Source organism: Palaemon carinicauda, chromosome 16 (assembly GCF_036898095.1).
Source record: "Palaemon carinicauda isolate YSFRI2023 chromosome 16, ASM3689809v2, whole genome shotgun sequence".
Lineage (NCBI taxonomy): Eukaryota > Metazoa > Arthropoda > Malacostraca > Decapoda > Palaemonidae > Palaemon > Palaemon carinicauda.
In genome coordinates, this window is record NC_090740.1 from 17,575,126 (window position 1) to 17,593,359 (window position 18,234).

General features: G+C 42.5%; 1 protein-coding gene across 2 annotated transcripts in view; it reads left to right on the plus strand.

Annotated features, from left to right (window-relative positions):
* The first annotated feature begins 2,761 nt into the window (after nt 1-2,761).
* LOC137655672 (3'-5' RNA helicase YTHDC2-like) overlaps nt 2,762-18,234 on the plus strand; it is a 388,907-nt gene continuing 373,434 nt past the window's right edge. The window contains exon 1 of one of the 2 annotated variants that reach the window (XM_068389626.1): nt 2,762-2,901. The gene's annotated coding sequence lies outside the window, so the exon portion shown is untranslated. Of the gene's footprint in view, nt 2,902-3,416; nt 3,440-18,234 lie in introns of those variants that run through there. The other variant, XM_068389627.1, reaches the window with a different exon arrangement.

Below are 18,234 nucleotides of genomic sequence, written 5' to 3' on the forward strand. Positions count from 1 at the left end.
TTTCTTTAACTTACACTTCCTTTGATTGAGGAATCCAAATGAATACTTTAATAACATTTGAATAGACACACTAGCGTGGATATCTAAACCCAACAAAAGGTAAATGAATACCATTGGATTAAATAAAATTCAGAGATTACGTTAATCTAATATGCCTTTACTACTAAAATACAGTTATGTCATATGGTTACCTTAACCGGTGAGGAAAAATTTAACGATGAAACAAATTCTTAGTAAATAAAAACACACATATCGAGGCGACAAATAGTATTGATAATGCCGAGGGAAAATGTGTTAGTCAAATACATAAAATAGAAGAGGAACTTTAAACCTAAGGTCTACTTGATTGAATCGTGAATTTATTGGTTAATCAAACATGTGGACGACGACCTACGGAATAGTGTCCAACGTTTGTAAAGTTATACAGTAGATTATAGAGAAAAGAACGTAATTTTACCCCCCCCCCCGGAAAAAAAGAAAAAACCTGCACGCATGCTTAAATGTTCTAAGCCAGTCAGTGATCTAGAATTAAACATAAATCTAATTTAAGAGAGGATTTAGCCACAGATCAACTCCTCTCTTAGCTCACGTGTTCCTGATCCCAATGTCCAGGTACGCTCTAAAGTATGTACAGTTTGAGGTCAACAAGTCTCTGGGACCGTCCCCAAGATTCCCCTAATTAACTGCGAAAACAGGATAAAGGTATCCTTGGCACGGCAGTGGCTGGACGTTTGCTGCTTCCAAGTGGGACTCCTTCTTCTTCTAGACACACCAGATAAGGGGTTGAAGGAGATATTCATGCGGTTAGTTCGTGCAGGATCTTCTGAGAGTGTGACCTGAGTAGCATCGAAGGAGCTTAACATAAGACTGGGCAGTATATACTTTGAAGAAACGAGGTCGTTCACCTCTCCCCAAACAAGAAAAGTGCAGTGCGCCCTTCTAGGCTTACTCAATATTGAGGTGCCATATTGGGATTATAACACGGGTTTGATTTGTTTGTAGAAATCGTGGTTTTGTAGGGTACAAGGAATAATCTTGTGGATCCAGGGAAATACACATAAGCCTACCTGTCTTCCATATGCAACAATTGAACAACGAAGGCAGTGCATGGTAGACAATGAATACCCTCGACAAACAAACTTGAATATGGGTCAGAGAGATATAAATTGAATACACATAAACAAGAATACATTTCATGCAAATATTTAATTACTACAGAAGTGTTGATTTGATTATTAGTAAAGTTTTTTCATTAACTCTTTCAGCATATGCCATTTTCTCATTTTGGGGGACCATCATTGTTTGAAGTGTCAACTTAATAGATGATATACCTTTCTCAACATGATAATTTGCTTTTGAGTCAGTAGCCTGGGTAGAATTCGCTGAGTCAACGTTGAGTGTCAGAAAGTTGTTTTTCTAACCAGAAATTCTTTATTCATGTCGCTATAAAGTAACAAAGTCAAGCGCTTAGTAATATAAGTTGAAGCGGGACCCAAAATAAAACAAAGTTTTATTCTCTCACTCATATTAAATAAGTAGGCTATGTGTCAAATAGGTAAGTACCGAGTCATTGTTACCAGTTTAGTATCAGTTGATGCTCTTAGCATAATTTTGGGGTTAATTGGAATGCCTAACATAACATTTTGGCATAACGATCCCTTTAGCATAACTCTAACATACTTTTATGAAGTTTTGCATAAAAAAATATTAAAATAAGCATAAGCGTCTTATTTTGATAAAATCTGTATTAACATCAAACTATTGAAATGTTTCTAATGCGAGAGAGAATAAGAAAAGAAAACAAATATTTGAGCATATTCTGAATCTTTGGTAGAATTAGCAGTACAATTAGAGACACCCCATGAATTATCATTTTCTAATGGATGTGTTCCATTCTTGTTCCCACAAATTTGTACGGACTGAGGTATATTTACTTTTCAAATTTCTTTAAAATTTCCAAATATAGGCTAATTTTAAGGTAGGAGCAATGAGACTTATTATAAGTAGCCATCTTATTCTCAACTGTCTTCTTTCTGATAGTCATTAATTTTGGGCCAAAGTTGATCAAACTAGGATTGTACGGACTGAGGTATATTTACTTTTCAAATTTCTTTAAAATTTCTAATTTTGAAGTAGGAGCAATGAGACTTATTATAAGTAGCCATCTTATTCTTGACTGTCTTCTTTCTGATAGTCATTAATTTTGGGCCAAAGTTGATCAAACTAGGAAATATATTGTACTATTATTTAAAATGTCTCACCATTCTTATCAACTGCAAACTGCGAGCATATATTCCCTCTATGATAAACTTGTAAAAAAAGAGTAAAACGAAATAGACAAGCAAATGTTTAATTTGCAAATGAACTAATGTGCAGTGAAATGAACCAAGAATTTAAAGCAGCTGATTGCACCTTAATCCTGCCATGACATGCTGGGGTCCACAAGTAAGCTATTTACAAGAAACAGGGTTATCGACTTACATTTAATTCATACCTAACGAGAAAAACTTTAAGTCAACTGTTGATTTAATCCTATTTTTTCGTAAAAATATTGTCTTTTGGTTTAATATCCAAATCACGTACTTTCCCAGACCTGTCATTAAAAGAAATAAATGTTTATTGAAGGACAATTGTATTTAAGTATTTGTATTTTATGTGAAATGTAAAAAATAAAACAATATTAAATCAGCATAGAATTGGCATAATTTTCACATCACACTAGCATAATTTTGATATATTTATCAAAATGTCAAGTAGAATGTTTTTCACTGCACCTAGTATAAGCGAAGAAACTTTGCACAGATCCAGTAATTGATAGAGTGGCCGCAAACTTGTTGTTTTGTCCATTGAAAATACCAGGAACCAGTCATACAGAACAATAACAACATTCAACAACCATATGTAAGTTTTATTTCAGTTATTCTATCAAATTCAATGGTATTAACTGCTAGATCTGTAAGCCTAGTAATTTTTTTTTAGCCTTGAGTGATGTCGTTAACTGTTTGTTTATTTATAGATGTATGAGTCTAATGATTAGTAGTAAGCGATAATTTAAGTTTTTTTTATCTTTATTATACAGTTACCCAATTATCACCTTAGTCTACGGTAGTGCAGACTTTCTTAACTTACCCTATTTATAAAGTAGGATTGGCTGTTATTAACATTCGTATACTAATTGACAGCGATATTGTTAGGATACGAACCTTTATTGTAGGTAGACTTTGAAATCCTAGATTTGAAGGGATTTTTAATTTTTACATTTTTTTCTGGACATGAAATTTAGTGTAGTTCTTTAAGCCTCTGGCTTTGTGCTGATTATTTAATAATGCTTGAAGTAATGAGAATACGAAAGTACACTTACGTAGTTGTGGACGTACGAACCATACCTGTACGAATCCTGCAGAAAATAGTTTAGTGCTAGAAATAGTTAGTAGGCTGGGTACATATTTAGACTATTCTGTTCGACTGTTCCTGTTTTTACTAAGGTAAGTAAGAACACTAATAGCTGAAGGCAATTATCTCTGCAAGCAAGGCTTAAAGTTGGTTATGGCCTTAAACGAGAGGGGGGGGGGGTTTGTGTTGTGGCTTTGTTTAAAGTTACTTATAACTATATTTTAGTACACTAGCCCTAACAAAGAAGGGTACTATAAAGGTGGTTGGGTCACCCCAGTTTTTCGTCCATCAAAATACTCGCCCACTTGGCCTATGGTTTAGGCAACGTACCGCTTGCCAGAACAAAGGAGCTAGAAAATAAAGTTAAATTGCGAGCGTAGTGACCCACATTGGAGCGAACACCAATAAGTGAATAATTATTGTTAATTCATTAACCAACATGCTCGGTGATGCAATAAAAGGGGTGTATGTATGATAGCGGCCACCTGTATGTATCATTATGCTGTAGAATACGGTAGTGTAAGGCGGGTCGCAGGAGGCCGTTAGTCCCACCGTTAATTTAGTAGGTAAGGACACGGCTTGTAGGTGTAGTTTAGGTTAGGGGCGTAAGTTTAGGTTAGTTGATGTCCATTTTTAATCGTGTGAGGAACTGGCCGCTGATATACAAAGGCTCCCAATAAAATATGTGTAATGATGATCAGAGATAGGAAGGAGGTGTTATTATAGTTATGGACATGGGAAACTTTCCTACTATTAAACAACTTTTTCCTATTGAAAAACGCCCGTTTCCTTCAAAATTGTTTCCCCGTCCGTAAATATAATTTTATTGTTCATGGTTTATTTATAGGTAACTTGATAATATTTGTAGAAAACTTGTATTTTTCAAGTTATGAGGAGGTATCAATTACAAAATGGTACAGATGAAAATCCATATCTTAAAGGGAAAAGAAACGCAGAAATATGACATAACCTTACCTAACCTAAAGCTCCTGTCCTTACCTACAGAAGGTGATGGTTACCCCTCCCAGGACTCCATGTCATTATTATTATTATTATTATTATTATTATTATTATTATTATTATTATTACAATAGCTATAACCCTAGTTGGAAAAGCAGGATGGTACCCAAGAGCTCCAGTAGGGAAAATAGCCCAGTAAGGAATAATAATAAAGAAATAAACAAACAATAAGAGAAGTAGTGAATTATGAAAATGAAATTTTTAAATATTTAACTTAGCCGGTGAATATATAGCTGCAACTCTGTTGCTCGACAGACAAAAAACTGTACAAAAAAACTCGCCAGCGATTGCTATACAGGTTGCGGGTGTGCCCATCAGCGCCAACTGTCAGCCAGATACCAAACTCCATGTAAACAAAGACTCAATTTTCTCTCTGTCGACGTGTCGACAAGACATACTTTACTCGCTGTTGAAACCTGGAGTTTTTCCCATCATCTTTGGTGAAGTACTATATTCTGGTATGAGCTTTCGCAGTGCAGGTGTTTTATCTTCATCTTAAATCTTGAAATCGTTTTGGATAGATTTAATTTTTGGTGACAAAGAGAGTATGGACTTTCTTTCACTTTTAAATGGCCGACCCTTCCCTTAGACGGAAGTGTGTTTAGGCTTTTAGTAATTACCTTATCACGTTATTAATTAATTATAGATTTTCCTCTTCGATTAACTTTCCATTTATAATAAACATAAAAAATAAATTTTAATGTTTTGTTTATATGCGACCTTTCCTGAGAGTAGGCGGTCCTAACTTGGAAACCGAAGTTAATCAACGTTGAGCCCTTTAAATCGTAAATAGCTTTTAAAGAGCTAAGGATTTAAAACTTTTTAAATGAATATTTTTAATAGATATTTTTCAATATTTAACTTAGCCGGTGATTATATAGCTGCAACTCTGTTGCCCGACAGACAACTCTACGGTAAAAACTCGCCAGCGATCGCTACACAGGTTGCGGGTGTGCCCAACAGCGCCATCTGTCGTCCAGATACCCAGTACTCAATGTAAACAAAGACTCAATTTTCTCTCTGTCGAGCTATCGACAAGACGTACTTACTCGCTGTTGCTAAACTGGAGTTTTTTCACAACTAATTGGTGAAGTACTTTATTCTAGTTTTGAGCTTTCGCTATGCAGGTGTCGTATCTTCATCTTAAATCTTGAACTCGTTTTGGATAGATTTAATTATGGTGACAAAGAGAGTATGGACTTTCTTTCACTTTTAAATGGCCGACCCTTCCCTTAGACGGAAGTGTGTTTAGGCTTTTAGTAATTATCTTATCACGTTATAGATTTTCCTCTATATATTTTATATCTCTCCGCCTTTATTAGGCCTCTTCGATTAACTTTCCATTTATTATAAACATATAAAAATAATTTTAGTGTTTTGTTTATATAGACCTTTCCTGAGAGTAGGCGGTCCTAACTTGGAAACCGAAGTTAATCAACGTTGAGCCCTTTATATCGTAATTAGCTTTTAAAGAGCTAAGGATTTAAAACTTTTTAAATGTAATATTTTATGAAAGAATTTCTTTGATAGTCTTCGTACTGTTTTCAAAGATGAACTAACGTTTAGTTTATTTATGCTACGCAGTTGTTGACGTTCAGGACGTTCAACATGCGCTCTATCGTTACGATAGAGAGAGAGTGTATCACGGTTTCACTTTGCAGTAAGAGTAAATCGATTCTGACGTTTTGTTCATTCTTTCTTAGCTTAAATGTTTTAAATTCTATTTTAAAGGAACTTTTTATTTGAAAAACCTTTCAGTTTTTTCCTTTAGTCAAATAACTGTTTTTTTTTGACGAAATATAATTGGGCTCTTCTCTTAGGTGCGAAATCAAGAGAGAAAGAGAGAGAGAGATAGAGACGGAGGGAGAGAGAGGAGAGAAAACGTTCCGTTCAAGCGGGTAACGTTGTTCTCGAGTTACTCTCGTCCCTAGTCGCTGTACGGGGAGGAAGGATAAAACGTTTTTAGTTTTTTATTCTCGTCCCCAGGCTATGTGCGGTGAGAGATTGAAAACGTAGTTATATGAACTAGTGTTTAGTCTCTTTCCCAGCCACTGATTTTTTTATCTTAAAATATGTTTTCTGTTTTTTGCTGGTATTAATGAGCTTGCATTATACGACTGATTTCACAATTACTACCTTTTAATGAAGGGTATAATTGCGTGTTTCAGGTAGAAATCAGTAAAAGTTTCGATTTCAGTGAAATAAGTGCAAAACAGAAAATCGAAGTGATAAAGTGATATGCGCAAAGTGTTACAGTGTTGCGTCCGAGGGTTCGTCTGTTTGTGCCTGTCGTTCACCTAGTCCGGGACCTCTTGCATGCTCCCAAGCCCAGGGGAGAAGTAATGTCAAACGACTTATGGGTTCGAGAGGCCTTGACCAACGAACAGACGTTTTCCCTCTATGGTATCGGGTGTATCTTACCAAGATCTCCCCTACCATAAGACGAGAGAGACGTTGTTTCTCCTCGTCATCCGAAGGCTTTTCGCATAAGAAACCTGTCACAAGGTTTCGAAGCCCTTAAGCGAAAGTCAGTCCTTTCAGGACAGGTCCAGCGTCCTGGTTACAACCATTAGGACAGCTCTGACCCTATGCAGTCATCGGATAACTGCTCGCCGCCTAACAAAAACGTAACACAGACTCCGAGAGTCTCTTTTTGTAGGCAAAGTGTTGCGTTCACAGACGTTACCCTCGTCTCTTACCACAACCATTTCCGTTGATCCTTAATGGGTTGTATGGCAAGACATGCAGTATATGCTTGCCTCCCTTATGGAAGACTATTCTGCCAATTAGTCCGTTGAGTCTAGCCGTTTATCTCATCGATATCCTGGCTTTCAGCCAACCTAACGTTCCTTTGTGCATCCTGTTGACGTTGGCGTAGCTAAGTCACGTCAGTCAGGTTGTTTAGAACCACACTCGATGCGGTCTCGTGTGGTTTTTCAGCCGCATTTGGACGTTAGACCACTTGCTGATGCTCCGGTTGACGTTCAAGACGTTCACTAACAATCGGAGTTGACTTGTTTTGACGCTGTGCGTCAACCTCCGCATTCTAGAGTTGTTTTGACTGCTCAGTCTAGGCAGTCAAAGCAGTCTCGAGTGGACGCTGTGCGTCCTCACGCACCTGTTGTGGTTGACAGTTCAGTTGTTGACAGTTCGCAGACTGTCAAGCAGTTACATGACGTTGCGTTCTGGTCCGCTACTAATGCACCAGTGAGTGTGGACTCTGCTTGTAAAGCATTGCCACCACGGTAGGTCTCTCCCTTGCTTGAGACTCAGCTTTTATCGGACAAGGTTCCTGTAGATGAGGAAGTTGCTGTTCCCCCTCCTACTGATATTCCCTTGAGGACTCTGTCAGATGGAGAGGAGCCTAAAGCTGCTTAGCCTCCTATGGACTTTAATTAAATCATAATGATTTTTTTTAAGGATCTTTGTCCGGATCTTTTTGTAACTGCTGCTCCTCGTTCGCCTAAACGTCAGAGCTTACACTAGGCCTAGCTACTTCGAAGCCGTTGTTTTTAAGCTAGTGCTCTCTCGCTCTCCTAGAGAGCTTTACGTTGGCTAGGCGACTGGTTTTTCACCAGGAGGAGTTTGGGGGATACAGCCTTTGCTTTCCCTTCTTTTAAACTGGCTTATAGAGCGAGAGTCTGATATGACACGAGAGAAGTTCTCGGCTTGGGAGTTCATGCCTCTGCCCAGATAGACTTCTCAATTCTCGTAGACTCTCCCTGGCGCCTGGCCAGGAGACGCTCCAAGTTGTTTACAGGTCAACTTCACAGCTGTTTTCGAGCCTTTGAAGTTTTGCTGTACAATTATGTCATGCATAACAAGGCTTTCAGGGATGGTAAACGGTACCGCCTCAGTCGCTAACCCCGTCTGTTGCCACACCTGCTCCCGTAGACCCTAAATGGGCTTTGCTGCAAGACATGCAGTCCAAGCTTGCGTCCTTGATAGAGGACTTTAATGCGAAGAAGGTTGCTACCGAACCTTCTGGCCAACAACCTTCCAACCGGTCGGTTGTGCGCCCTGTTGACGCTGAGGTAACCTACTCGTGTCTGCCAGTTGAGGTGGTTCCTCCACCGATGCGACCCAGTGTGGGTTGCCAGCCGCACGTTGACGTTAAGCGACGCTCGGAGGTGGTGGTTGACGTTCAGGACGTTCAACAACCAGCAGAGGTGACTTGTTTTGACGCAGTGCGTCAACCTCAGCAACCCGGTAGGGTGTTGACTGCACAACCCAGACGGTCTAGACAGTCTCGGGTTGACGCTGTGCTTCCTCGCGCACCCATGGTTGTTGACAGTTCACAGACTGTGCAGCAGTTCCATGATGTTGCGTCCGGCTCCGTCACGCATCCACCAGTGCGACCGGACTCAGCGAGCCAGACGTTGCTCACTCCGTTGCCGTTTCCTCATCAGTTTTCGGATGAGGAACCCTCTGATGAGGACGTTGCTGAACAACAAGACGATCAGCCCCCAGAATAGATCAAGCCCTGCTATCCATCCAGAAGATGCTGAAGAAGGAACGCTGCTCAGTCAGGCTGTGGATGAGTCTGGTAGGGACGCTGTCATCCATGGAACAATTTGTGTCACTAGGAAGACTACACCTCCGTCCTCTTCAATACCATCTAGCTTTTCACTGGAAAAAGGACAAGACGCTAGAAGCGGTCTCGATCCCGGTTTCCGAAAAGATAAAGTCTTGTCTGACTTGGTGGAAGGACAATATCAACCTAAGAGAGGGTCTTCCCCTGGCTGTTCAGACTCCCAACCACGTTCTCTTCTCGGACGCATCGGACGTGGGCTGGGGCGCGACACTAGACGGTCGGGAATGCTCAGGACTGTGGAACTCGAGTCAGAGGAGCTTGCATATCAACTGCAAGGAGCTGTTGGCAGTACATCTGGCCTTGAAAAGCTTCGAGTCTCTCCTTCGAGGCAAAGTGGTGGAAGTTAACTCGGACATCACCACGGCCTTGGCGTACATCTCCAAACAAGGAGGTACCCACTCACTGACGTTGTACGAGATCACAAGGGACCTGCTCATCTGGTCAAAAGGTCAAGACATCTCCCTAGTAACGAGGTTCATCCAAGGCGACTTGAACGTCATAGCAGATTGTCTCAGTCGGAAAGGGCAAGTAATTCCAACCGAATGGACCCTCCACAAGGATGTGTGCAAGAGACTTTGGGCCACTTGGGGTAAAACCATCCATAGATCTCTTTGCAACCTCGCTGACCAAGAGGCTTCCAATCTATTGCTCTCCAGTCCCGGACCCAGCAACAATACATATAGCTGCTTTCCTCCTAGATTGGTCACATCTGGATCTCTACGCATTCCCACCGTTCAAGATTGTCAACAAGGTACTGCAGAAGTTCGCCTCTCACGAAGGGACAAGGTTGACGTTAGTTGCTTCCCTCTGGCCCGCGAGAGAATGGTTCACCGAGATACTTCGATGGTTAGTAGACGTTCCCAGTAGTCTTCCTCTAAGGGTAGACCTTCTACGTCAGCCACATGTAAAGAAGGTACTCCAAAGCCTCCACGCTCTTCGTCTGACTGCCTTCAGACTATCGAAAGACTCTCGAGAGCTAGAGGCTTTTCGAAGGAAGCAGCCAGTGCGATTGCTAGAGCAAGGAGAGCTTCTTCCATTAGAGTCTACCAATCGAAGTGGGAAGTCTTCCGAGACTGGTGCAAGTCAGTTTCTGTATCCTCGACCAGTACCTCTGTAGCTCAAATAGCTGTTTTTCTCTTATACCTGAGAAAAGGACGATCCCTTTCAGCTCCCACTATCAAGGGCTACAGAAGCATGTTGGCATCGGTCTTCCGGCATAGAGGCTTAGATCTTTCCAAACATAAAGATCTGCAAGACCTCCTTAAGTCTTTTGAGACCACCAAGGAGCGTCGTTTGGCTACCCCTGGATGGAATTTAGACGTGGTACTAAGATTCTTCATGTCAGACAGGTTGGAGCCGTTATAATCAGCCTCTCTGAAAGATCTCACTCTTAAGACTCTTTTCCTGGTATGCTTAGCCTCGGCTAAAAGAGTCAGTGAGATTCATGCCTTCAGCAAGAACATAGGATTTTCGTCAGAAAAAGCCACTTGTTCGCTGCAACTTGGTTTTCTAGCCAAAAATGAGCTGCCTTCTCGGCCTTGGCCTAAATCTTTCGATATCCCCAGCTTATCGGAGATCGTAGGCAATGAACTAGAAAGAGTCTTATGCCCTGTTAGAGCTCTTAAGTTCTATTTAAAGCGTACTAAACCTTTACAAGGCCAATCTGAAGCTTTATGGTGTTCAGTTAAGAAACCATCCTTGCCTTTGTCAAAGAATGCTTGGTCAGACTTTATCAGATTGTTAATACGAGAAGCTCATTCACATCTGAGTGAGGAAGACCGAACTTTGCTTAAGGTGAAGACGCACGAAGTTAGAGCTGTAACAACTTCCGTGGCCTTTAAGCAAAATATATCTCTGCAAAGTATAATGGACGCAACCTATTGGAGAAGCAAGTCAGTGTTCGCGTCATTTTACTTGAAAGATGTCCAGTCTCTTTACAAGAACTGCTACACACTGGGACCATTCGTAGCAGCGAGTGCAGTAGTGGGTGAGGGCTCAACCACTACAATTCCCTAATTCCATACCCTTTTAATCTTTCTCTTGAAATGTTTTTATTGTTGTTTTTTGGGTTGTCCGGAAGGCTAAGAAGCCTTTCGCATCCTGGTTGATTTGGCGGGTGGTCAAAGTCATTTCTTGAGAGCGCCTAGATTAGGGGTTTTGATGAGGTCCTGTTGTATGGGTTGCAACCCTTGATACTTCAGATCCTAGGGGTCGATCAGCATCCTAAGAGGATCGCGAGGCTCCGTAAGGAAGACGTACTTAAAAGGCAGAGAAATTGTTCAAGTCGACTTCCTTACCAGGTACCTATTTATTTTGTTTTTGTTATTTTGATAACTTCTAAAATGAAATAAAAACTCTTAGCTCATAAAAGTGTAAACATATATTGCTGGTCTCTATCCACCCCCCTGGGTGTGAATCAGCTATATAATCACCGGCTAAGTTAAATATTGAAAAATGTTATTTTGATAATAAAATAAATTTTTGAATATACTTACCCGGTGATTATAAATTAAAGGACCCTCCCTTCCTCCCCAATAGAGACGCAGTGGGACGAGGAGAAAATTGAGTCTTTGTTTACATTGAGTACTGGGTATCTGGACGACAGATGGCGCTGTTGGGCACACCCGCAACCTGTGTAGCGATCGCTGGCGAGTTTTTACCGTACAGTTGTCTGTCGGGCAACAGAGTTGCAGCTATATAATCACCGGGTAAGTATATTCAAAAATTTATTTTATTATCAAAATAACATTTTATGAAAGATTTTCTTTGAATAGTCTTCGTACTGTTTTCAAAGATGAACTAACGTTTAGTTTATTTATGCTACGCAGTTTGCGCTCTATCGTTACGATAGAGAGAGATTGTATCACGGTTTCACTTTGCAGGGTGCGAAATCAAGAGAGAAAGAGAGAGAGAGATAGAGACGGAGGGAGAGAGAGGAGAGAAAACGTTCCGTTCAAGCGGGTAACGTTGTTCTCGAGTTACTCTCGTCCCTAGTCTCTGTACGGGGAGAAAGGATAAAACGTTTTTAGTTTTATTCTCGTCCCCAGGCAATGTATGGTGAGAGATTGAAACGTAGTTTTGAATGAACTAGTGTTTATTCTCCTCCCCAACCACTGAATCTTAAAAGATGTTTACTGTTTTTTTTTTTTTTTTTTTTTTTTTTTTTGCTGGTATTAATGTGCTTGCATTATACGCCTGATTTCGCATTTACAGTACTACCTTTTGATGAGGGTAGAATTGCGTGCTTCAGGTAGAAATCAGTAAAAGTTTCGATTTCAGTGAAATAAGTGCAAAACAGAAAATCGTAGTGATAAAGTGATATTGCGCAAAGTGTTACAGTGTTGCGTCCGAGGGTTCGTCTGTTCGTGCCTGTCGTTCACCTAGTCCGGGACCTCTTGCAAGCTCCCAAGCCCAGGGGAGAAGTAATGTCGTACGACTTATGGGTTCGAGAGGCCTTGATCAGCGAACAGACGTTTCCCTCTATGGTATCGGGTGTATCTTACCAAGATCTTCCCTACCATAAGGCGAGAGAGACGTTTTTCTCCTCGTCATCCGAAGGCTTTTCGCATAAGAAACCTGTAACAAGGTTTCGAGACCCTTAAGCGAAAGTCAGTCCTTTCAGGACAGGTCCAGCGTCCTGGTTGCAGCCATTATGACAGCTCTGACCCTATGCAGTCATCGGAAAACTGCTCGCCGCCTAACAAAAGCGTAACACAGACTCCGAGAGTCTTTTTTGTTGGCAAAGTGTTGCGGTCACAGACGTTACCCTCGTCTCTTACCGCAACCATTTCCGTTGATCCTTAATGGGTTGTACGGCAAGACATGCAGAATAAGCTTGCCTCCCTTATGGAAGACTATTCTGCCGATTAGTCCGTTGAGTCTAGCCGTTTATCTCATCGATATCCTGGCTTTCAGCCAACCTAACGTTCCTTTGTGCATCCTGTTGACGTTGGCGTAGCTAAGTCACGTCAGTCAGGTTGTTTAGAACCACACTCGATGCGGTCTCGTGTGGATTTTCAGCCACATTTGGACGTTAGGCCACTTGCTGATGCTCCTGTTGACGTTCAGGACGTTCGCTAACAATCTGAGTTGACTTGTTTTGACGCTGTGCGTCAACCTCCGCATTCTAGAGTTGTTTTGACTGCTCAGTCTAGGCAGTCAAAGCAGTCTCGAGTGGACGCTGTGCGTCCTCACGCACCTGTTGTTGTTGACAGTTCAGTTGTTGACAGTTCACAGACTGTCAAGCAGTTACATGACGTTGCGTTCTGGTCCGCTACTAATGCACCAGTGTGTGTGGACTCTGCTTGTAATGCATTGCCACTACGGTAGGTCTCTCCCTTGCTTGAGACTCAGCTTTTATCGGACAAGGTTCCTTTAGATGAGGAAGTTGCTGTTCCCCCTCCTACTGATATTCCCTTGAGGACTCTGTCAGACGGAGAGGAGCCTAAAGCTGCTTAGCCCTCTATGGACTTTAATTAAATCATGCTGATTTTTAAGGATCTTTGTCCGGATCTTTTTGTAACTGCTGCTCCTCGTTCGCCTAAACGTCAGAGCTTACACTAGGCCTAGCTACTTCGAAGCCGTTGTTTATAAGCTAGTGCTCTCTCGCTCTCCTAGAGAGCTTTACGTTTGCTAGGCGACTGGTTGATCACCAGGAGGAGTTTGGGGGATACAGCCTTTGCTTTCCCTTCTTTTAAACTGGCTTATAGAGCGAGAGTCTGATATGACACGAGAGAAGTTCTCGGCTTGGGAGTTCATGCCTCTGCCCAGATAGACTTCTCAAATCTTGTAGACTCTCCCTGGCGCCTGGCCATGAGACGCTCCAAGTTTTTTACAGGTCAACTTCACAGCTGTTTTCGAGCCTTTGAAGTTTTGCTGTACAATTATGTCATGCATAAACAATGCTTTCAGGGATGGAAAGCGGTACCGCCTCAGTCGCTAACCCCGTCTGTTGCCGCACCTGCTCCCGTAGACCCTAAATGGGCTTTGCTGCAAGACATGCAGTCCAAGCTTGCGTCCTTGATAGAGGACTTTAATGCGGAGAAGGTTGCTGCCGAACCTTCTGGCCAACAACCTTCCAACCGGTCGGTTGTGCGTCCTGTTGACGCTGAGGTAACCTTCTCGCGTCTACCAGTTGAGGTGGTTCCTCCACCGATGCGACCCAGTGTGGGTTGCCAGCCGCACGTTGACGTTAAGCGACGCTCGGAGGTGGTTGTTGACGTTCAGGACGTTCAACAACCATCAGAGGTTACTTGTTTTGACGCGGTGCGTCAACCTCAGCAACCCGGTATGGTGTTGACTGCACAACCCAGACGGTCTAGACAGTCTCGGGTGGACGCTGTGCTTCCTCGCGCACCCATGGTTGTTGACAGTTCACAGACTGTGCAGCAATTCCATGACGTTGCGTCCGGCTCCGTCACGCATGCACCAGTGCGACCGGACTCAGCGAGCCAGACGTTGCCCACTCCGTTGCCGTTTCCTCATCAGTTTTCGGATGAGGAACTATCTGATGAGGACGTTGCTGAACAACAAGACGATCAGCCCCCAGAATAGATCAAGCCCTGCTATCCATCCAGAAGATGCTGAAGAAGGAACGCTGCTCAGTCAGGCTGTGGATGAGTCTGGTGGGGACGCTGTCATCCCTGGAACAGTTTGTATCACTAGGAAGACTACACCTCCGTCCTCTTCAATACCATCTGGCTTTTCACTGGAAAAAGGACAAGACGCTAGAAGCGGTCTCGATCCCGATTTCCGGAAAGATAAAGTCTTGTCTGACTTGGTGGAAGGACAATATCAACCTAAGAGAGGGTCTTCCCCTGGCTGTTCAGACTCGCCACCACGTTCTCTTCTCGGACGCATCGGACTTGGGCTGGGGCGCGACACTGGACGGTCGGGAATGCTCAGGTCTGTGGAACTTGAGTCAGAGGAGCATGCATATCAACTGCAAGGAGCTGTTGGCAGTTCATCTGGCCTTGAAAAGCTTCGAGTATCTCCTTCGAGGCAAAGTGGTGGAAGTAAACTCGGACAACACCACGGCCTTGGCGTACATCTCCAAACAAGGAGGTACCCACTCACTGACGTTGTACGAGATCGCAAGGGACCTGCTCATCTGGTCAAAAGGTCAAGACATCTCCCTAGTAACGAGGTTCATCCAAGGCGACTTGAACGTCATAGCAGATTGTCTCAGTCGGAAAGGGCAAGTAATTCCAACCAAATGGACCCTCCACAAGGATGTGTGCAAGAGACTTTGGGCCACTTGGGGTAAACCATCCATAGATCTCTTTGCAACCTCGCTGACCAAGAGGCTTCCAATCTATTGCTCTCCAGTCCCGGACCCAGCAGCAATACATATAGATGCTTTCCTCCTAGATTGGTCGCATCTGGATCTCTACGCATTCCCACCGTTCAAGATTGTCAACAAGGTACTGCAGAAGTTCGCCTCTCACGAAGGGACAAGGTTGACGTTAGTTGCTCCCCTCTGGCCCGCGAGAGAATGGTTCACCGAGATACTTCGATGGTTAGTAGACGTTCCCAGAAGTCTTCCTCTAAGGGTAGACCTTCTACGTCAGCCACACGTAAAGAAGGTACTCCAAAGCCTCCACACTCTTCGTCTGACTGCCTTCAGACTATCGAAAGACTCTCGAGAGCTAGAGGCTTTTCGAAGGAGGCAGCCAGTGCGATTGCTAGAGCAAGGAGAGCGTCTTCCATTAGAGTCTACCAATCGAAGTGGGAAGTCTTCCGAGACTGGTGCAAGTCAGTTTCTGTATCCTCGACCAGTACCTCTGTAGCTCAAATAGCTGATTTTCTCTTATACCTGAGAAAACGACGATCCCTTTCAGCTCCCACTATCAAGGGCTACAGAAGCATGTTGGCATCGGTCTTCCGGCATAGAGGCTTAGATCTTTCCAACATAAAGATCTGCAAGACCTCCTTAAGTCTTTTGAGACCACCAAGGAGTGTCGTTTGGCTACCCCTGGATGGAATTTAGACGTGGTACTAAGATTCCTCATGTCAGACAGGTTGGAGCCGTTACAATCAGCCTCCCTGAAAGATCTCACTCTTAAGACTCTTTTCCTGGTATGCTTAGCCTCGGCTAAAAGAGTCAGTGAGATTCATGCCTTCAGCAAGAACATCGTATTTTCGTCGGAAAAAGCCACTTGTTCGCTGCAACTTGGTTTTCTAGCCAAAAATGAGCTGCCTTCTCGGCCTTGGCCTAAATCTTTCGATATTCCCAGCTTATCGGAGATCGTAGGCAATGAACTAGAAAGAGTCTTATGCCCTGTTAGAGCTCTTAAGTTCTATTTAAAGCGTACTAAACCTTTACGAGGCCAATCTGAAGCTTTATGGTGTTCAGTTAAGAAACCATCCTTGCCTATGTCAAGAATGCTTGGTCAGACTTTATCAGATTGTTAATACGAGAAGCTCATTCACATCTGAGTGAGGAAGACCGAACTTTGCTTAAGGTGAAGACGCACGAAGTTAGAGCTGTAACAACTTCCGTGGCCTTTAAGCAAAATATATCTCTGCAAAGTATAATGGACGCAACCTATTGGAGAAGCAAGTCAGTGTTCGCGTCATTTTACTTGAAAGATGTCCAGTCTCTTTACGAGAACTGCTACACACTGGGACCATTCGTAGCAGCGAGTGCAGTAGTGGGTGAGGGCTCAACCACTACAATTCCCTAATTCCATATCCTTTTAATCTGTCTCTTGAAATGTTGTTTTTTATGGGTTGTCCGGAAGGCTAAGAAGCCTTTCGCATCCTGGTTGATTTGGCGGGTGGTCAAAGTCATTTCTTGAGAGCGCCCAGATTAGGGGTTTGATGAGGTCCTGTTGTATGGGTTGCAGCCCTTGATACTTCAGCTCCTAGGGGTCTGTCAGCATCCTAAGAGGATTGGGAGGCTCCGTAAGGAAGACGTACTTATAAGGCAGAGTAATCGTCTAAGTCGACTTCCTTACCAGGTACCTATTTATTTTGTTTTTGTTATTTTGATAACTTCTAAAATGAAATAAAAACTCTTAGCTCATAAGATGTAAACATATTTAACTGGTCTCTACCCACCACCCTGGGTGTGAATCAGCTATATATTCACCGGCTAAGTTAAATATTTAAAAATGATATTTTAATTATAAAATAAATTTTTGAATATACTTACCCGGTGAATATAAATTAAACGACCCTCCCTTCCTCCCCAATAGAGACGCAGTGGGATGAGGAGAAAATTGAGTCTTTGTTTACATGGAGTTTGGTATCTGGCTGACAGTTGGCGCTGATGGGCACACCCGCAACCTGTATAGCGATCGCTGGCGAGTTTTTTTGTACAGTTTTTTGTCTGTCGAGCAACAGAGTTGCAGCTATATATTCACCGGGTAAGTATATTCAAAAATTTATTTTATAATTAAAATATCATATTTTAAGAACAGTAACAATATTAAAATAGATCTTTCAAATATAAGCTATTAAAACAAGAGACAGAGAAATAGAACAGTGTGCCCGATTGTATCATCAAGCAAGAGAACTCTAACCCAAGACAGTGGAAGAGGCTGTGGCACCACCCAAGACTAGAGAACAATTGTTTGATTTTCTAGTGTCCTTCTCCTAGAAGAGCTACTTACCGCAGCTAAAGAGTCTTCTATCCTTATCAAGAAGAAAGTGGCCATTGAACGATTACAGTGCAGTAGATAATCCCTTGAGTGAAAAACGGATTTTGAAGCAAAGCGAAAAATCTATTTTTGGGTGAGATAGCCATGTTGTCCTGATGGAAGGTTCCTTTAGGCAGATTTCTAAGGGATATTTAGCTACAGTGATACTCCCAGAGAATTGACCATAGGTGTCCAGAATTCTAACTCCTTGTGCGAGTATCCTTAAGAAAATTCTTAAGGATATTGCATAATATCACGGGACGTATTTCTTGATACGACACATGGCAATCTTCACCCCGAATAGAGTTTTCGCTCTGAGGGGGAAAAAGTGGCGAAAATGAAGGGGAGCCGTCATCAAGGTTACTGGGTGGATCCCCTTCCCGTACTACTACAGCGCCACGCATTGCAACTCATTCCTTGTTGCAATTAAGCATGGATGGCTACAGATAGAGTAGTTTCGGGTGGGGATTGTTACATATGTATACTGTATTCCTTTTCTTTGAAAAGGAGGGCGGGTCCATCAGGACGACATGGCTATCTCACCCAAAAATAGATTTTTCGCTTTGCTTCAAAATTCATTCTTTG